Here is a 20,910-nt window from a genome sequence, read left to right on the forward strand (position 1 = left end):
TGAAGCCTAAAACCTGAACACAATTCATCATTTTAATCATATGCAAATATGGTAGAAGCCTTGAACCAACTATCAAGCAAAAAGGGCAAGAGGATGCGGCAATCAATTTTACCTCAGCTATCCCAGGATTTGTTACCAAATCCGCCGTTGGCAATGACGCTTGTCGGGCAGTGGCAGTGACAAAGAGTTGAGGTGGTGGAATCGGCTGTAGTAGAACGCTGGCTGCAACAGCAACGGCGTTTCTCCTTTTTCTTTCTCAAAAGACTTCCTCCTGCCCAAACTTTTTCCTTTTCACTCTGGTTTTTCTGGTTTTCTCTCCACAGTTTCTTTCCTTCTCAAAGCTGCATTCTTTCTTTTTCCTAAGCCCTAACCACTACTGGATTCTCCTCCCCCCTCAAATTTTCCTCGGCCCAAGAGTTCTTGGTCCGTAGCTTTTCGTTTCTTTCTTTTCTGGTTCCTCTAACCACCGCTCCCAATCTCCCTTTCTATCTTCTAGCCGACTCCCTTTTTGCTTTTCTCTCCTGCGTTCTTCCTTGCTTGTCTAGCCCGTAGGTTCTAGTGTTTCCCTTTTCTGTTTCAGCCCTCTTCCGATCTAGCCGTCGCCCTCACTCGATTATTGCTTCCAGCCGCCACCCCTGGATTCACTCTTTTCCTTCATCAGCCCTTACCAATACTTTCTGGTTTCTTCTTTTGCGCTTTTTTCTCCAGCCGTCGCCTCTTCTCCCCGCTCCCTTTCTTTTGTTCCTTTCTAAAACCTCTCCCCGTTCAATCCTCCTTGGCTGCGGTTTCTTTTTAGCCTTTTATATCAAGTGAGAAACCCTACAAACCCTCTTTTGGATGGCTAGAAACCAACCTCCTCAAGCCCTTCTCCCTTGGCCATCCGATGAGAAATTTCTAATTTTGTGATGAATTTTAAAAAAATTCTTCAAAAGGGGTGATTTTGGCAATGGATTCCGTCCGGGGTCTTCGCATTCGCGAAATGCGAGCTCAGTAGAGCTCGCATTTCACGAATGCGTGGTTAGAATAGAGCTCGCATTCGCGAAATGCGAGCTCTGCTCTGTAGTTCTTCTTGAAGTATTCATCATGTCAGGTTCTTGTAGGAGGCATAAGTTCATGCTCTTCAGTCTTCTTCTTGCTTTGATTCTCATCTCATCAGAAGCATCAAGATTTCCAAAGGATATGTGGAAACAGATGCTGCCTAAAAGGATTCCATCTCCTTCTTCAGCTCCCTCTGAGCTCGCATTTCGCGAATGTGAGGTTAGAATAGAGCTCGCATTCGCGAAATGCGAGCTCTACTCTGTAGTTCTTCTTGAAGTATTCATCATGTCAGGTTCTTGTAGGAGGCATAAGTTCATGCTCTTCAGTCTTCTTCTTGCTTTGATTCTCATCTCATCAGAAGCATCAAGATTTCCAAAGGATATGTGGAAACAGATGCTGCCTAAAAGGATTCCATCTCCTTCTTCAGCTCCCTCGAGAGGATCAAATTCTGTAGCTACTGCATCTACAGATATTGAAGCCCAGAGAAAGCTTCCTAAATCATCTGATGGAGGCAAGGTGTAGCAGATAGTGAAGAGGGTTATTCACAATTGACATCTCTAACTGTAAAGGCAGGATACTTGCAGATTTTGTACATGATCTGGTACATACATTTTGCTCTCATCACATCGATGAAAGGGCAAAACTGAGTGATCAAGCGATGAGGAGATTGATTGAAGGCCGTCTGATAAGTGGATCTCCTGTAAAGATGCTGAGCCGCTACTCATCAGAGACAGCATAGGGCACGATTGTAGAGATAGAGATTCAATAGAGGAGGCATAATTATTTAGTTTGTATGTAGAAGACAACTTTGATGTGTCCTGTAAACTCAGTGAGCTCGCATTCCGCGAATGCGAGCTCCAATGCGATCTCGCATTTCCGGAATGCGAGCTCACTGAGCTCGCATTTTCGGAATGCGAAGACCCCCATTTGTAGAAAACACTCCAAGAACCGCCCTCGTTGTAGAATTCTTTTTTTTTTCCATCATAAACTAAGAATTCACCCGCCATCCGATGGCCATTCTACGTGAAACAGTTTTTTTTTTTTTTCTAAGAGTTAAGTAATAAAGAAAAATAACCAGCGAAATAAAAATAAATAAAAATGGGCAAAACTAGGCATAAAAAGATAAAAATAAAATGCTAATTAATTTCCTTTTTCCGCTTGATGATTTTCTCTTTTCTTTTTTTTTTTCAATCGATAAACAATAACTTGAATTTGAAAAGGATTAAAATACATTTTTGTGAAGGATTTTTCTTTTTCTTTTCAATAAATTCCTACGCTAAAATTACTCAAAAATAAAATAATAACATAAAATACAATAAATAAAAAACTAAAGAAAATACAAGAAATCAATACAAAACTAACACTAAAAATTTGGTGTCTACAGAGTCAATACACGATACTACAAAAAATGGATCAAGGAAGCCTTAGAAGAGCTATCAACAATTATTTGCTAAAAATAATGCTTCCAAAGATATTCAAGCTAGGCTCAACCAAAACAAGAAAATCAAAAATTATTCTTACTGTAGCACCAAAAAACACTGTAGCAGTATGGCAAGTTACTGTGTAAACATGGCAACAAAAAAAACAAACTGTGCACTATAGCAATACTATATACTATAGCAAACAGTAAAAATCACTGTAGTGGGTACTGTAGTAACACGGAAAATTTGCTATAAATACCCTTAAATTCCAACACCATTCTTGAAGACTTCTTCTCTCTCTAACTTGAAGAATTCTCTCCTCCCTCTCTCCGCAAACTAGTTTTTTAGTTCTTAATTAGTTTTTAGATTACAAGCAGGAAGCAAGCCTTGAGCAAGCTTCTTAAACTTTATAAGTTCTCTCACAAACTCATATTCTATCTTATTCTATTGGATGGTCGGCTAAGCCACCTTATATTCTTTCACTTATTCTTGTTTTATTTATTCTGTTTATACTGACCATCCATAGCCAGTTATACCGCCTAAACTAACAATGTAACTAGTGGCAATCTGACTGCGATCCACTTCCTAACTCTTATATTTTTTACTTTCTTTATTTTATCGATTTTCCTGATTTAATGGGCTAACCCCTCATCCCATCTAGTATCAGAGACTTTATCAATTTTGCTAACATTTTTATTAATATTTTGTTAATAAACTTGAGAGTTTAGGATGTAAAGTCTGTAAATTTGAAAGTTTAGAATGTAAAGTGTTCAAAATTAAAGTTTATAATGCAAAGTAAAAAAAGTGGCATAAGTTTGAGGTTGTAAAGTAGAGTTGGTCCTCCAATAATCCAGCCAATAGCACATATCATAATTCTAATGGTGTCAACTAGGGGTTCTATCAAGTCAAACCGCTCGCGACTACTCGCGAGCGGCTTGGTAAAAAGCTTGGCTCGAGCTCAGTAAATTCGAGCTTCGAGCTACTCGTTGTATTTAACGAGTCGAGTTCGAGCTCCGAAAATAACTACTTGAGTGCTCGACAAGCTTAATCGAATTTTTGTATTATATTTATATTATTTATTTTAATTATGGAATGACTATTATGGGTTTGTGTTTTAATAAATTTACATGAAATAATGTTTAGTTAAAAAAAGTGATGGATGCCAAAATGGTAATGTGATAAATCTAAAATGTAAAAAATTAAAAACAAGAAAAAAAAATCACTCTCGTTTACCTTATTGTCTGAACTCTGAACAAGAATGCACTCTCACAATCTCACTTTCAAAGTTCAAACCTTTAGTACTTCATCGCAGCTCGCAGGTGAGCAAAAACCAGCATCGCGCTTTGCTTCTCTACAAAAGCCACTGGCTCTCATCTACTAATTTGCTTTCCCTTTTGGTTTCAACTTCACAACATGATCCCGCTGAGCCGCTGATTATCTCCTCTGCACTTGTAGCATGACTAGCAGCGGAATGTCACTCGATTGTAAAGCACCTGGCACCCAGCAGTCAATGCATCTCGTTTGAGGTAATAAAAGATTGACCTTGGTATTTGGGTGTGAATTTTTGAGTCTAAGTTCCCATTCTACTTCGGAATATGAAAACCTAATTTTGGGTCTTTGGTAAAAATTGTAGGTTTTGTTAACAGTGAGTAGAGGCTATTAAATTAGCAATTTGTGGCTTAAATTTAAGGTGGAACCAAAGGGGAGTAAAAGCTATTGTAAATTTTTGGAGAAAAAATGCAAAGTGACACTGGCCCTTCTACTGGTGGTTCAAGATTAGTTGTTGTACCTCAGGGACTAGGTAACCTGCTGATTCATTTTGATCTTGCCAGTCTACTTATGTAGCTTTTGATGTTTTGCACTTTGTCTCTGTTCTTTCTCCATGAGTACTGGATTTTGTACTTCCTGCAAAGCAGAGAAGATTTTTTGACCTTCTACGCTATTCATGTAGCAACCTTTATGATAATTATTAGGAAGCAAAGCTATTGAACCTTTACATTTGAGTGTGCATCATTGACACTGGAAACTGCAATGATGAAAAACAGGAGGGCTAGGAGTAAAAAGAAGAGACAGGAAAGAAGCTTTCTTGAAACTGATTTCATTTCCCTTGTGGATATAATCTTTGTTTTTCATCTGATTATCCTATATAGTGTGCTCTACTTTACTAGTGATAATGGATTGCACACTACTAGCAGAGGGACCGCACTTCACCTAACTCAGTATGGTTGCCATTTTTGTTATTATCTTTGTTTCAAATATTGAAGATGCAGAATTAACAAAACATTTATGCTTGGACTAAGAACATTCTTGACATCAATACAGGCTTGATGTTTTGTGTTTAAAAGTATCTTGCTAATTTGTAAACGAAATGAATTTGGTTCTTAGAATTAACAAATTACTTCAGCTTTGCTCATTGAGCTGGCAAGTCATGGATACCATTTTCATATTGGTTTTGAAATAGCTTGAGTGAATATTTGGTTTGCTTGTCTGTTGATTCTATATTGGGAGCTTGTCAGCTGATTCTATGTTGGCCTTTTTTTGGAAGGATCCTGCAAGCCTGCATATTTTCAGATTCTAGAATGTTTCTACTTGCTATATCCCGTATGAATTCCTAAAAGCATTTTTCTATCCTTGGCATTGAATTACTGGGCCCCAACAAAAGATTTGTGCAAAAGACTAAGTTGACTGCTTAGATTTTGGCTCATTGTTTGGTTTTAAATGGACTTGGCCCCCATGCAATTGGCTAAACCGACATGTAATGTAATTTGGCATGTTCTTGGTTGATTAAAAACCAACATGTAATCCTTGCAGTTTAAGACTTAATGATCCCTGTGAGATTAATGTACTAATAGTTTAAGACTTGATCATAGCTAATGTTTTTTTTTTGGCAAATTGAAGGTGGATGTAATCCACCTAAGGTTTCTTCTATCCCTCAGCTATCAAATGTAGGTTCATCCTCTCCAATATTGCTCGATAGTCCTGTTTGTATTAGCAACAACACAACTCCAAATCCAGAAATACATGTGGCTGATCAAGGAACTGAAAAAACTCCAGTTGAGAATGAAGGAACACAAGTGAATGCTATGGAGAAAATGTAAAAGAAGGAGAGCAAAATAAAGGTGATGATGAATTCCACATTCCAAAAAGAAGTAAAACATCACAAGTTTGGGATGACTTTGAAGAAATTGAAGAAAATGGCACATTCTATGCCACGTGCATCCATTGTAGGAAAAAACTTTCAAGGGGCAAATCTAAGCAAACTTCAAGCATGTTAAGGCACCGGATTTTGTGTGCAGCTAGAAAAGTGCATCTTAGAATGGTAGCATAGCAAACAAAACTAAATTTCCAGCCAGCTGATGAGATATTTTTGACTTTACCGGCATTACATACTGGCAAGTTTGATATGGAGGCAATGAGGGAGGCTGCTGCACATTGGGTGTTAATGCACGAGCATCCATTCACTATCTTGGAGAAAGAAGGTTTTAACATCATGATGAGACGGGGAATGCCAGAGTGGCAAAAGATCTCTTGGAAATAGTAAAAAATGATTGCGTGACAGTCTATGAAGTTGAAAAGAACAAGTTGAAGAACAAGTTGAACCATGTGCAAAAAGTGAGCATCACAACCGACCTTTGGAAATCTAAAAATCAGAAAATAGAGTATATGGTCATCACCGGACATTGGATAGACTCAAATTGAAAGTTTCAGAAGAGAATTCTCAATTTTGTTCACATACCACCACCTCGACGTGGGATGGAGATTGCTACTGCAATTTTTAAGTGTGCGAAGGAATGAGAAATTGATCACAAGATACATACTATATCAGTCAATAATGCCTCCAATAACGATGTTGCTATCCGACTTTTGAAGGATGACTTCTCTAGATCAAAAAAGCTGCTATGTGGAGGCAAACTTTTTCATGTTTGATGTTGTGCACACATCTTGAACCTTGTGGTGCAAGATGGCCTTTCCAAGATAGTGGACATCACCAACAATATTAGGGAAAGTGTGGAATTTATCAATCGCTCCGAGGGAACAGCTTTGCTGTTTGCTGAGATTGCCCAACAGCTCCGAATACCCGGGAAAAAATTGCTTTATAATTGTCGGACTAGATGGAATGCCACTTTCGAGATGCTGAATTGTGCCATCAAATTCAAAGATGTTTTTCCCCGCTATCAAGGTAGAGAGCCACTTTATGATTTTTGCCCATCTCCTGATGATTAGGATAAAGTAGAAAAGGTTTGCTCTATCTTGGAGAAATTTTGGACAGCCACACATATTATGTCTGGGACTGATTATCCTACAAGCAACTTGTTCCTTCAAGAGGTGGCAAAAATTAAGAAAGTTTTAGATGCTGAAGTCAATGATGAAGACAATTTCATCCGGGCCATGGTAACAAATATGAAATCCAAGTTTGATAAATATTGGGGCGACTGTAATTTGCTAATGGCAATTGCTGCCATTTTAGATCCGAGACAGAAAATGCGAGTTGTAGAGTTTGCATACCCTCAAATGTATCCTCCTTTCCAAGCTCAAGAGCATATTTCAAATGTTCGAAAAGTCCTATTTGATCTTTATGAGAAATATGTTGCTTTAATGGCAAGTATAGACAGAAGAGCAATGGAAGATTGTTCTTTAGAAGGGTGGCGAAAAAATGCACCAGCTTCTTCTTCTTGGGATGATTTCGATATCTATTGTGATGAAGTTGAGACTAACAAACCGCTTAAGTCGGAATTGGTTGATTATTTAGATAAGCCTCGCCAAAAGACTGGAGTAGACCTGAAAGCATTTGATTGCTTCGAATGATGGAAAATAAACCGAATTTCCTATCCAGTGTTGTCTCAAATGGCTTTGTGATATCTTGGCCATTCCAGTAAGTACAGTGGCATTTGAGGCCACATTTAGTGCCGGGACTCGAGTATTAGACTCCTATCGAGCTTCACTTCACCCGGATACTGTTCAAGTGTTGCTGTGTGCCGGAGATTGGTGTAGAAATCTCCATGGAGTCAAAAAGAAAATGAAGGTAATATTCAGTATTTTAGTATTCGAGACCACTATTTGTGCATAAGTTACTCAATTTATTTTTTTCTAAATTATTTCTAACTTTTTATGTTTTTTTTTCTTTCCCTTTCTTCTAATATGCAGCAAGTTAAGATAATTAAAGAAGTTGAGTTGCCGAAAGTGACAGGGTGTCGAAGCCTGTGCAATAATAAAACCTGCTCAAACTAAAAGTAATTTTTGTAGATAGCGGTGAGCAGGGTCGAATCCACAGGGACTGGGAGTAATTGTTTCCTTTCAAATTTACAGTGACAAGGGGGTGTTTTTATATCAGGGGTGACAATTTAATCAATTCAACTAAAAGTAAAATAATAAAAATAAAATAGCCAACTAGAAATTAAATAACAATTTACTAAAATCAAACGAGTGATAATTAAGGATCTAGCCAAGGAATAACTTCAGTAATGGTTCACCTAATTGATCATTGAAGCAAAGGCAATTCCAATTATTTACTAATAAATAGGTTATAACTGCCAAACAAGCGATGACAGTTAACCCCTCCTTACTGTGTCGGTGATTAAGGTACGCCCGTTAATCACTGCCCTAATTGGAGAATAATCCTAGGTACGCCCGTAAGATTTAATTCCCTAATTGCCTTACGTATTAGAGGAGCCCTATTCTAACCAAATAACACACTACCAGGGTTATTTTAGGTTAGCCCGCGTATTTCCCTGACACAAACCTAATCATGCCAGTTATCACTATTTTGAGACAATTAAACAATTACGAATTTAACGTCTCAATTGACAATAGATTATCGAATTAACTAATTATCCGGATCCAAGACAATCAATTAATTAAACAATCATAAGTACTGTAACCAGGAAATATACGAATACCAATAAATAAAAAGAAAGGACAGAATTAAATCGATCTGACAATTTTTAGGCGAACCAAAACCTCCGTTATCCCTCGGTTAGATTGAGAGAATTAGCTCATGTTCGATGCGAAAAACCACAAGAAATTGTAAAGAGAGCCGCGGCCATTGTCCCTTGAAATTGAGGAAATTCAATTCGTCCAACTCAATGAGAAAAAGAAAGCTACAGAAAAGTAATTACTAGTCTTCCTTGTAGACACCAAATTTTTAGTATGGTTTTATTTTCTATTATTTTTTTTATGTTAGTTTTAATTACTTTTAGTCTTTTATTTTTAAGTCATTTTAGCATAGGTTTTATTTCCTTTTTACTAATCCAACACAGGAAAAATCTTAGCTTTTTGTTTTATTTTTTGTTACTAGTTTTGTACATTTTATTTAAGTTTTATTTTGTATCATTTTAATTAAAAAGAAAAGAAAAAAGAAGAAAAAGAGAAAGAAAATTAGCATTTCATTTTTATCTTTTTATGCCTAGTTTCGCTCATTTTTATTCGATCTTACTTAATTAGTTATTTTTCTTCATATTTTGTTTATTATTAATTAAATGAAAAGGAAAAACAAAAAAAAAGAAAAAAGAAAAACAGAAAAGGAAGGAAGCAAGCTTCATGCAAGATGCCATCCGATGGTCTTGATAGGAAGAGCCAAAATGCAGCTGCAAATCTCATCCCTTGGTCTTAGGTTACGGGGGATTCCGGATGCCTATATAAGGGAAAGTTTTGGATGGCTAAAAGGGGAGAGAGGTTTTTTGACGGCAAAAGAAAGAAACGAGGAGAGGATTTTGGGGGCTGACGGCTAAAAAAAAAAAGGGGTCTGAGAGGGTTTAGAGGAGATAGAGAGAGTTTGGGGGGTAACGGCTGAGAGTTGGGACGAGTGAAAACAGAAGGGTAGAGAGTGTTGGCGGCTGGAAAACTGAGGGCTTTGAGAGAGTTGAGACAGAAAAAGGGGACGGCAGGAAAGAAAAGAGAACGAGAGAGAGAGCTGGGGGGTAGCGGTTGAAGGCTGAAGTGAGGCTTACAGGGGAGTGAATCGAGAGTGAGAGGAGGGAGGTCAAGGGTAGAATCTAATGACGGCTGGAAAGCTAAGGGCTTTCAGAGAATAGAGAGCCGCAAGCCCAAGACAAGGGAGCGAGAGAGAGAGCTAGGGCTTGACAGAGGGCTGGAGAGAAAGGATAAGAGATAAGAGAATACAGGGGAATGGCAGATGAAAAAGAATCTGGGACAGCTGAGGAAAGACGAGCATATATAAAGTCCTGTGACGGCGGAGGAAGCGAAGAAGTAGAGTGGCGGCAGAGTGAGGAAGAAAGGAGATTTGGGGTTGCAAGGACGGTGCTGCGTTATCATCACTGTTCTCCCATTGACGTCCTTCGAAGGCCTGGCAGAATCATCCGAATCCTTTCTTGGTCATTCCCCGACTCATTTTGTGATTAAGGTAATATCCTTATCTCTTAGAATTAGAAACTGTTTTCTTTTGTTGGTTTGCACCCTTTTGCTATCTGCTGATTCAGTTGTCGCTTGTAGCCTTTCATTTTCGTTTCCGTAGGTTTGGTTTAAGTTTGGGTTTGGGTTTATGATTCACAGTGGGACTGTTATGCTTGCTTGACTTGTGTGATGTTTGCCGAGGTTGAAAACATAGCAAAGCTTCGCAGTTTTGCCTCCTGTTGCTGTTGACTGGGTTTGTTTAGCGTTGGGTTGTATGATTGCGCGACTTTGTTAGACTGGAGATGGGTTTGTGCGGTCCGTGAGTCTAATAGAGTAAACATAGAAGAGTTGCAAAATTTTACAGACTTCGCATGACCTCTTAGTCTGTCCCTTTGTTTCTTTACTTGAACTCTCGGTTTGATGGCCATTAGAATGTTTTGTATATAATGTTTGCTGCAATAAGTTTGAAGTTGTCGGTTTTATTGCTGCAACTTTTCTTTTCATTTTTGGGTCCAATGTTTGATAATGAGCAAGTTTGCAGTGTTTGGAGGGTGATTTCTCTTTGCAAAAGGTTTCGGTAAACCAGAAGCTAGGAAAGAACTTGTAGCTTTGGCACTCCCTGTTTTATTCCTCCTGCATTTTTGCTGTGCTTCGACCAAGCTGAAGTTGCATGTCTTTGGTTCATAGTCTAGTTTCATTTATCTACCTCAATGGAACGATTCGATCCTGTGCATAATTGACTTTACCGCAAGTTTCACTCCTCTCTTTGCTGCATTTCTGGTCTAGTTGATTTGATTGGATCTTCTAGGATAGATGATCATGTTAATGACAATGGGATAAGTCCTAGCACTTGGTTTTGGTTGTCCAATAGAGTTTATTTGGAGTTTCTTGCGCACAAACATATCCAAGCTGAAGTAAAATAAAAAGCTGCGTTCATTCTCATGACTTGCTGTGTTTTTTCCTGCAACAGCCCACCAAATGGGTTTGTCACCTAATTTGCTATGTGATCTTCTGTAGAAAAAAAGGAAGTTGAATCGCTAGTGTTGATTTCGTGTGTTGTTGGTCCAAAGGCACATAGCTTAGGCTCGAATGTTTGCTGGAAATCAAGTTCCCGTAATAGTCAAAAAATGCAGAATGTTGCTCTTCGATGCATGCATGAACATGTTACCAAAATTGCACTTTGCTCCCCTTAGTTTCTATCGTGCTTCTATGGCCCGAACAATTGGAAAAATCAATCAAATTGGTCCTTTTAACTTTTTTAATTGTTTCAATCGGGTCATTGTTTTTCAAGTTTGATGAATATGAGTTGTTTAGTTTATTTGAACGCTTTGAGTGATTCAATTTCATGTTTATTTCCATTTCATGTGATTATTTTATTAATTAAAGTGATGCCTTGACCTTTTCTTTGTTTTTGGAGGGTAACTAAGTAATTTCATTTCATTAGGGGCCCAACTCAAGGGAGGTACACTCTATCCCTTATTTTGACTTCATTTGATCCTATGTGCCCCTATGTGACTTATGTGTTTAATTGCATGCTTTTTGAATGTTTTATTTTCTTTATTGGTTTACTTTATTTTTGTGCATTTATTTTTATTTAATTTGCAATCATTTGCAAGGCACTTGAATGCCACAATTGTAATAGTTAGGTATTTATCTTTAATTATTCATTTTATTTCCCCTTTAGATTGTAGTAGGCCCCCCCTAATGTAATAGATAGGGCTTCCTTTACTTTATTTGCCTTGCTTGATTTGCATGTCTATGTGCTATGTGTTACCGCTTTCTTAGGTTTTTGCATCTAGATATGCATGCTTACGTGTTATGTGAATTTCGTGTTCACATGCCTACTTGCTGTAATTATGCCCCATTTACTTGTATATATATGATGAATGCAAATATACGATATAACCGTGGCTAGTCCAACGCTAGTTGTGGTTCTTTGTTTCGATTTCCCACTAGTCCAATGCTAGTGAGAATCCATAGACATGGGCTAGTCCAACGCTAGACCCTTAGGGACTTCCCTCGCTAGATCATGTTTGTATGATTATCATTTCATCTCATGCATATTTTCACTTTTTAGGGTCTTTTATCATGACATCCCTCCTTATACATATATCCCTTCCCCCATATTTTCCCTTATATGTATATTCCTTACCCCTTTGTATGAAACATGATATTAGACTTGCATTTCATCTAAGCATTTGACCTAGGCTAGTACATTTGCTTGATTATACTAGGAAAACCCCTTGGGTATGGGATATGGACGAGTTTGGCTCTTTAGCCTTAGCACGCTCGTATTCCCTCTATAAAAAGGAACATTGGAGTCACAAACATTAGTTCCCCGCACCTATTATGATGCATTCCTTTAGGTCATACACATTTGTATATTATTATTTTTCTTTACTTTTTCTTTCTTTCGAGTCTCATGACTTGCATTATTCGTGACTTCTTCGAAGAGTCTTTATTGGGCGTCACAATTAATGTGATTGGTACCAAATAAGCTTTGAAGATACATTTCGACCCCCCGATACCCTTTTAGGTCAAGGTTTTGCATTCATAGAGTACATCCAAATGCAATAAATCTTTAGGTTAAAAATAGGAAAATCTTTAACTAAATCGCGCAACTAGCCTTGGCTAGGTTGAAAGGGTGCCTTGGATGCCTATCCTTGCCTTCCCTTTCTTCAAATGTGACTCCCGAATCTTTTTCTTTGATTTTCGTAGACTTGGAGTCGATTAAAAAGGGTTTTTCTACTTTTTCTTTAAAAATTCATTTTTTAGGTGACTTGGTACACCTTAACTCTATACCAAGTGGCGACTCCATTTTTCATTAAAACCCTTTTAAACTATATTTTGGGTCAAATCGTCGCATTTTCAAGTCCCATTTAGGCCCACGTTTTTCATTTTTCTTTTTAAATAAAAAATTCATTTTCCTAAACTAATTTAATTTTTTCTTATCAAAAAGTGGGGCGCGACAGCTTGGCGACTCCACTGGGGATTTTGAGAGTCCGAGCAAATTTGATTTAGTCAATCTTTTTCTTCTTTTAACCTTTTCATATATCACATTTGGATGTTTAGGGTTGTGAGAACCCATAATTGCCCTAATAATTTTCCTAGGGTTTTTCCCCTTTAATTGCATGTTTTCTGCATTTTCTGGCCTAGGAATATTTTCTTGGTGGATTTTATGAGTAATTATAGTTTTTAGATGATTTTTCTAGCATTGGGTAGTTTTTGAAAAATTACGGATCGATTATGGACGTGGGCCCCACTAGTGCAAAAAGTTCGGAAAAATTCGGCCAATAAGGTTAAGTTTCGGATATTGTGTAAAATTTATCGGGTGTTAAGAGATAAGTAGAGGAGTGTGAGGTGATTGATGTGAGAGGTGACCAAAGGATAGAAATGCATTTACTAGTGTGCCAAGTGTCATTTTTCCATTGGGTGGACTTTATGACTTACTATTCATGTTTTTGACCTTTTGACTAAGTGGTTAAATATCTAAAAATTACCTCAAAAATTCATTATTTTCACTCCTTGGTGGCCGACTTCCTCAAGCTCAAGAAGGAAGAGAATTGTTTCAAATTTCAAGCTTCCATTTAGCTCAATCTTCCAAACCAATTGCATCAACTAGTTTCTACTCCATAAAAGCTTTCCATTAGGTGCTAGTGAGTTGCTTAGTGAAGTTTTTTGGAGGAGCTAAGGTGGTCTACCACTTCCTCTCTCTTGTTTACTTGGTAAGTAGTGATTGACTATACTCTTACACCTAATGATGTTGAATTTATGCCTAATGGTGGCTATTGTGTTAGAAATTGTGGTTTATTTCTTGGTTTGAAGTGATTTGGTTAAGTTTTTATTTTTTGAGGAATTTTCTGGTTTTATGTGATCTTGATGGTGTGGTTGTTTTTGATGGTTGGTAATAAGGGGCTATGGCTCTAGTAGGTGCATATGATAGGAAATTGCAATCAATTTTGGGTTTGGATTGAAATGAGAAAAGTTAGGGTTGATAACCCCCAATTCTGTCCGGTTTTGGATCATAGGGTTAGAGGCTGAATTAGACTTTGCTCAAAACATGAAAGTTGTAGGTATTGATGAGTTTGAAGTGTCTGCAAAATTTCAGGGAATTTGGAGTAGTGTAGAGTGAGTTATACCGTTTTTACTGTTGCTGTTCTGGGTGATCAGAATGTGCGAACTGTGATTGTAATCGTCAGTTTTGACTGGAATTAGTTTGGATTTTGTTGTTGGTGTCTTCTGATGAAATTTATCTTGATGTCTTAGCTATCATATGCCTTTGGAATCAATGCATTTGGACCTGTATAGACTGAATTGGACGGATTACAGTTTTGTGTGATTTGGGAACCTGCAATTACGGTTCTGGGTTGGTTTTCTGTATTTTTGACCTAGTTGTGCTAGGATTTGGACTGAGTGGCCTTCTACATTGTTGTATCCCTATCTCTTAGCTTCGCGATGGTGGGTCTTACACCCTCATCCGATGAGCGTAGCGCATTTTGTGCCATTACCGCATTTGGAAGCCAAAACCTGTTTTTGTTGTTGGGACAAATGAGTTCCATTTCTTGATTTTCTGGTTTGCTTATATACTTATATATGCATATGAAACCCTATTGGGGTTGTGTTGGGCTTGGCTTTATGACTCATTATCGAGTCTTATGGTATTTGTTTACATGTTCTAGGACGTGACGTTAGTGCACGACGTACTAGGGACGACGGTGCATGAAACCTCACTTGCTTAATTGGTGAGTATACTACTCACTTGGATTTATAATGTGGCTTTGCTATATGTGATTGTGATGCCTTGAAGGCTTGTTTGGCTATTGGAAATGATTAGGGTGAGGGTGTACTTGACCGCCCTCATTCCTTTTATTCTTGTGACCGATTGTTTACCGTTTCACTGTATTACTGTACTGCTATATGAATTCTTGGATTTCATTCATGGAAATTGTTTGGGTGTTGGTTGGACGAGTATCCAACGGCCCTACTGTACTGAGCTTGACCCCGTTGGCATTCAATTGAATCGAGCCAGCGAGGGCTTGGTCGTGAACATTGACTAGCCACGGGGACTGAAATGGGAATCTTGTGGTAATGAGACTCTTGGTTCCGGTGTACTCGAGTATCACCTAAAGTTACTGCTTGGACTGCGGGCCCGGTTGGGGTATGATGGGTGGAAGGAATGGAAGTGAAGTGAAGTCTACGGTTTGGTACTTTTAACATTGACGGAGGGTCAATGAGGTTGGATCAAGAATGTAAGCGTGGAAATGGGCTCTTGAGAGCCGTCCGTATCCTTTTACCGACTTGTTTTGCTTCTTATCTGAATATTTGCAATGAACGTTTATGCTTAAGTGATCTTGGTTGATTGTGTGATAGTTGCTCACTGAGCTTTAGCTCACACCATTCCATTTGTTTTCCTTACAGGAAACTAATCACTTTTGGAAGCTTACACTTGTTGGTTGCCAAATTGAGCCATGTATATGTCTATTTTGATAGCTCTTTGCATGAAACCCTAATGTGTATTGGGTTCATCTTTTGAATGGCAAACCGAATGTGTGTATCCCTTATGTATAGCTTTTGACATGCCGTTTTGGTTGTAAATGTTGAATTGCTATGTATTAATGTTTGGTGGGATTTCGGATTCTACCACTCCAGGCACTTTAATTTTTGTGATTTTGGTTCTTGTGGCTTGGCCGAGCGCGCTTTTACTTTCCCGAAACGTTCTAGATCGCGTGTAACTGCCCGTAGTCCTGGCGAGAGCTGGGCAGGCAGTCCGCTAACCCCTTTGGTTCGCCTTAGGGGAAGGTGGGGCTGTCACAGGTGGTATCAGAGCCTAGGTTTGCATTAGCCTGGGTGTTATAGGACTGTTTGATTTGAGGGTTTATTGTTTATGGCCTTTAAGCTTCTATTTATGGTTAATTGCTCTTGTGATGTAGGATGGCCGGACAGGGTGATTCTAGTGCTAGTCCTTCGGGGGCGAGACCTCGCAAAGTACTCCCCGTGATCCCATATCAGATACGGCCGGGAGGGGTCGTCATTCGTTGGAGCCCGTCTAACCGTCTTCGACGGTGCCCGTGTAAGGAGAAGTATGCCTACCCGAACGCCCTTGTGTTTGCTCTGGATAAGGAGCGCAAGATGTTGGCTAGAGAGAATGCTCGACTTGAGGTCGATGCAGTCCAGGATAGGGCGACGAGTGATAAGCAAGCTGCGCGTATTAAGGAGCTAGAATACGATGTGCTTGAGGCCGAGGATCGAGTTGACGACCTTTGCGCCCAACTGAGGGAGGCACGAGAGCGCGAGCTTAAGCGAGCTCGTAAGGTCAGGGGTCGCGCTGAGGCGATCCTTAATCTTTGTGACGATGGCCTTGAAGAGTGTAGCGACGAGGCTTCGTGTGCGGAGGCCGACCCTGGGGAGGAGTCTACCCCGTCGCCTGGGTCCCAGACCCCGGCAACTGACTAGGCCTTGACTTTTAGGCTTCTTTTGGGATAGTTTGGTGGTTTTTGTATGTACATAGGGATAGGGATAGAGCCTTAGCTAATCGTTATTTGGGTCGTTAGATTAGCTACGTGTAAATCTCTTTTGATAAGGCCAATCCTCGGGGGATTTTCTATGTTTGTTTCTGACTTGCCTGTACTTGACTTGACTGATTGTATATATGTGTGTGGCTTTTGGCTTGTCTATATGTTTGTGTGATCATGTTTGCAATGTATCAATATGTGTTTTGTGAAAGTTTTGCGTCTTACTTACTTGCCTTATTACGACTTTGGTTTAGTACTCTTGCCTAGACCAAGTAAACCTATGGAAGGTACTCGGAGTGGTCGGGGACGTGGGCGCGGTGCTAGACAACCCACACCGGTTAGGGGTGCGGGGGAAACCTCGACGGGACCTGATCCTGAACCCCAAGCCGACCCTAATGTTCAGATAGCTGCGCTATGCAGCAAATGACAAACCTGCTAGCACAAGTAGTGCAGCAACAAGCCCAGAACCCGAACCCTAACCCTGGAAACCCCGGAAACCCTGGCCATCATGTCGAGAGCGAGGATAGAGCTCTCGAACGTTTCCAAAAGTTCGCTCCGCCAAAGTTTGTTGGGGGACCCGACCCGGACGTTGCTGAGAGGTGGCTCGAAAAGATGGTTGATATATTTGCAGCCCTACACTACCCTGATGAACGGCAGGTGACGTTTGCCGTGTTCCAACTTGAGGGGGCGGCCCGTTCCTGGTGGAACGTGATTCGACAGAAATGGGATCGGGACCAGACGTCCAGGACTTGGGTGAACTTTATTAGAGAGTTTAATGCAAAGTTTTTCCCTCCTCTGGTCCAGGAGAGGAAGGAGGACGAGTTTATTCGGCTCCGTCAAGGGGCGCAGACGGTGGCAGAATACGAGAGTCAATTCACCCGCTTGTCCAAGTTTGCGCCTGAATTAATCATGACTGAGCAACGACGGATTAGGCGCTTTATTCAGGGTCTAAATGTTGAGATTCAGAAAGACCTCGCGGTGGCTCAAATCACTGCGTTTAGCGAGGTAGTAGAAAAGGCCCAACGGGTTGAAAGTGCACGGGTGCAAGTCCGGAACTTCCAGGCAAAGAAGCGTGGCTTTCCTGGGAGTAGTTCTGGACAGGGTGAGAAGAGCACTCCTGCTAAATTTGGACGAGGAATGGGAGGTGGTCGACAATCTGGAGCTGGTAGAGGGACTCCATTCAGGGGTGGCCAAGCTGGGCGAGGACCGAGGGGAAACACTCAGAGTGGATCGGCTTCAGCACCTCGCGGTCCCTGCGGGCATTGCGGGAAGCCAAACCACACTGAAGATAACTGCTGGAGGAAACAGGGTAAATGTCTGCGACGTGGAAGCGCGGACCACCAACTGGCTACTTGCCCGGTCCTGAAACAAGATGGAAAGGGAAGCCAACCACCGCCGAGGACCAATACTGGACCAACGAAGGGAGATGGGTCCAAACCGAAAGTTCCAGCTAGGGTTTACTCCTTAGAGCCCCATCAAGTCCCAGAGTCTTCGGAGGTCGTAGAAGGTACGATCCCTATTTTCCACCGCTTTGCCAAAGTTTTAATTGATCCTGGTGCCACTCATTCGTTTGTTAACCCTGATTTCATGTGTGGCATCGATATAAAACCTGCTAGTTTACCTTATGACCTAGAAGTTAGTACACCTACGGGAAATCAACGTTTGGTGACTAGTATGGTTTATAGGGATTGTGATGTATGGGTCGGTGAAAAGAAATTTTTAGGCGACCTGATAAGCTTGTCCATTAAGGGGTATGACGTGATTTTGGGTATGGACTGGCTAGCCAAATATAACGCCCAACTGGATTGTAAAACAAATGTGGTAGAATTTCACATTCCTGGCGAGGCAACCTCGAGGTTGGATATAAGGGGTAGGTTAGCCTCATCCGCTTTGATTTCGGGCATTCGAGCTAGGAAACTGATAAGTAGAGGAGCGCAAGGATTTTTGGCCTTTTTGATTAACACCCCCACGGATAAGTTAAAAGTGGAAGACGTGGCCGTAGTGAGGGAATTTCCGGATGTATTTGCTGATGAGTTAGTAGCTTTACCTCCAGAACGGGAGATAGAATTCCAAATAGATTTGTTACCTGGAACCGCACCTATCTCAAAAACCCCTTACCGAATGGCGCCTGCGGAACTTAAGGAGCTTAAGTTGCAATTACAAGATCTTTTGGAGCGGGGATTCATTCATGAGAGTGGGTCTCCTTGGGGAGCTCCTGTCCTGTTTGTGAAGAAAAAGGACGGAACCTTGAGGATGTGTATTGATTACCGAGGCCTGAACAATGTTACGATCAAGAATAAATATCCACTGCCCCACATCGACGAGTTGTTCGACCAGCTGCAAGGTGCAGTGGTCTTCTCCAAGTTGGATCTTCGACAAGGGTATTATCAGTTGTTGATTAGAAAGGAGGATATACCGAAAACTGCCTTCAACTCGAGATATGGGCATTTCGAGTTTGCCGTTATGCCCTTTGGACTGACCAATGCTCCCGCCGCCTTTATGGATCTAATGCATAGGGTTTTCAAACCCTATCTAGACCGATTTGTCGTTGTGTTTATTGATGACATTTTGGTCTACTCTAAGACACGCGAGGAGCATGAGGAGCATTTGAGAGTGGTGTTGCAAACGTTAAGGGAACATCAGTTGTACGCCAAGTTTAGTAAATGCGAGTTCTGGCTGGAGAAAGTAGCATTCCTAGGGCACGTAATCTCCCACGAAGGTATTTCGGTGGACCCGGCAAAGGTAGAGGCCGTGACAAATTGGAAGAGACCAGAAAATCCCACGGAAATTCGTAGCTTTCTAGGGCTAGCTGGGTACTACCGACGTTTCATTAAAGATTTCTCCAAACTAGCAGGACCTTTAACTGACTTGACGAAGAAGCATGGTCGATTTATCTGGAATGCCCGATGCGAAACAAGTTTTCAGGAATTAAAGAGAAGATTGACCACGGCTCCAGTACTGGTCTTGCCAAATGGAGTGGACGGGTTCGCGGTGTACGCAGATGCGTCGCGAGAAGGCCTAGGGTGTGTTTTGATGCAGAACCGTAATGTAATTTCTTTTGCCTCTAGGAAGTTGAAGCTTCACGAGCAGAATTACCCGACCCACGATCTGGAATTAGCCGCAGTTGTGTTTGCTCTGAAAAAGTGGAGGCATTACCTATATGGGGTGACTTTTGAAGTGTACTCGGATCATAAGAGTCTTAGGTACCTTTTCTCCCAGAAGGAATTGAACATGAGGCAACGACGATGGATGGAATTTTTGGAAGATTACGACTGTACAATCAATTACCATCCGGAAAAGTCAAATGTGGTAGCCGATGCCTTGAGTCGTAAGGTGCAAGTAGCAGGATTGATGATTAAAGAATGGGATCTATTAGAATCCGTCTGTGAGTGGAGACCCTGTCTCGGGAGCCATAAGGTGCTATTTAGTAATGTTAGGGTGACCTCCACTCTACTGGAACGCATTAAAGAAGGGCAAAACGAAGATTTGATGGTAAAGAAGTGGAGAGAGAAAGTGGAGAAGGGAGAAACCACGGACTTCAATTTGAGTCCTGAGGGTATTTTGAAATATCGAAACCGAATAGTGGTACCGAAGGTCGAATTATTGAAAACGGAGATTCTGGAGGAAGCTCATCGGTCCAAGTATACAATCCATCCGGGCAGCAGCAAGATGTATCAGGACCTGAAGGGAACCTATTGGTGGGACAATATGAAGAGGGAAATCGCCCAGTACGTGCAAAAGTGTCTAATTTGCCAGCAGGTAAAAGCAGAGCATCAAAAACCATCGGGTCTGTTACAACCCTTGGAAATACCCGAGTGGAAGTGGGAAAACATCACAATGGACTTTGTTTCCGGTCTACCGAGGACGCAAAGAGGACACGATGCCGTTTGGGTGATCGTTGATCGCTTAACCAAGTCGGCCCATTTCTTGCCGGTGAATATGAAGTATTCCATGGACAAGTTGGCCCGACTGTACATGGACGAGATAGTAAGGCTACATGGTGTTCCTGTGAGTATTGTCTCCGACCGGGATCCGCGATTCGTATCTCGGTTTTGGCAGAAGTTTCAAGAAACCTTGGGGACTAAACTCAATTTGAGCACGACCTATCACCCTCAGACGGATGGACAGTCAGAACGGACGATTCAAACTCTCGAGGACATGCTACGAACTTGCATTCTGGATTTCGGAGGCAACTGGGGTCAACACATGACCTTAGTAGAGTTTGCGTACAACAATAGCTTCCATTCGTCGATTCAGATGGCTCCATACGAAGCTCTCTACGGACGCAAGTGCCGCTCGCCGATTTACTGGGACGAAGTTGGCGAAAAGAAAGCACTGGACCCGGCAACTATTCCATGGATGGAAGAGGCTCAAGAGAAGGTCAAGATGATACGGCAACGACTTCAAACAGCTCAAAGTCGACAAAAGAGTTACGCAGATAATCGAAGAAAAGACTTGGAGTTTGAAGTTGGAGACCACGTATTTCTTAAGATCACACCCTTACGAAGTCTTACAGCGGGCAAAGGAAAGAAACTTCAACCACGGTACGTCGGACCCTACAAGATCCTGCAGAGAGTAGGAGCGGTCGC

The sequence above is a fragment of the Coffea eugenioides genome, chromosome 2 (genome assembly GCF_003713205.1).
Source record: "Coffea eugenioides isolate CCC68of chromosome 2, Ceug_1.0, whole genome shotgun sequence".
Lineage (NCBI taxonomy): Eukaryota > Viridiplantae > Streptophyta > Magnoliopsida > Gentianales > Rubiaceae > Coffea > Coffea eugenioides.